Here is a 1173-nt window from a genome sequence, read left to right as displayed (position 1 = left end):
AAAACGTCCAATTGATTTTTTTTATTCAAAGATATTTTGATTACTTTATTATTATTTTCCCTCTTTTGGTTTTTAAGCGTGGTTACGGCGTGAAAGATCGGTTGGATTTTATTTTAACAGAGATTAAACGATATTGTCGCAACCTACCCTTTGGCGGGAGGGCGATGCGAGGGCTCACGGGTGCGTCTTCCAAGAAAGGAAAATGTGCCGAGTCGCCACCAACGTTTATTCGAGGAAAACGTCTGAAAAACTGGAAAGGTGTGGTCTACGAACTTTAAGTGTGAAAGGTTCGGGAGTTGTATTTACGCACGGTGAAGGTATTAGCACCCCACGCATCCGTCATGAAGGACGGTAGCCTTTAATCGAGTGTGCAAAGATGTCTTCAAATTGTTTTATTTTCCCTTTTTTACGTTTTTATGTCTTTTTATGCCTTTTTGTATTTTTTATCTTTTTGTGACCGACAAGGGTGTTTCCCTTACTCCTACGTATTCCACAATTGTGATAAGGAAATCAGGCCTACGTAGTTCTTTCAAAAGGGGCGAATTAAGTGATTCTTTTTACTTGGAAAGGGGTCATTTAAGGCGTTGGACCTTAAAAATGATCCATTTTACTTGGTGAGAAAGCTAAGGCGTTGGACCTCTAACCATCTCACGAGGTCGACAAAAGCGGGCTGTTTGCTCCTACGTATCCTCCATCGAAGAGGAAATCAGACCTACGTAGTTCTCGCATTCTGGAAGAACTTCCTGGAAGGCCCAAGTGGACCTGGTTGCTATTTGCACCCCCTATTTACTAAATACACCCCTGCCTTTTTTTGCTGATTCTTTTTTCGTAACGTTACGAAACTTTATGAATTCTGTAACGATACTTGTTTTCCTTTCGTAATGTTACGGAACCTTACGGATTACGTAATCATCCCTTTTTTGGCTTTCGGAATATTACAGAACCTCACGAATTGTGTAACAATGCTTCCTTTTGATTTCCGGCATGTTACAAAACTTCACGGATTGTGCAACAATGCTCTCTTTCGACTTCTGGAACGTTATGGAACTTCACGTATTGTGCAACAATGGGTGCTAAGTACCTCGAAGAGGTCAAGCAAAGGTTGCATGCCATCAAACAATGGTCCCCGGACGAAATTAGGGTATGACAGTTACCCCTCTTTACTTACCTTTT

The sequence above is a fragment of the Glycine soja genome, chromosome 20, assembly GCF_004193775.1.
Source record: "Glycine soja cultivar W05 chromosome 20, ASM419377v2, whole genome shotgun sequence".
Lineage (NCBI taxonomy): Eukaryota > Viridiplantae > Streptophyta > Magnoliopsida > Fabales > Fabaceae > Glycine > Glycine soja.
Note: the sequence above shows the minus strand (reverse complement) of the source record.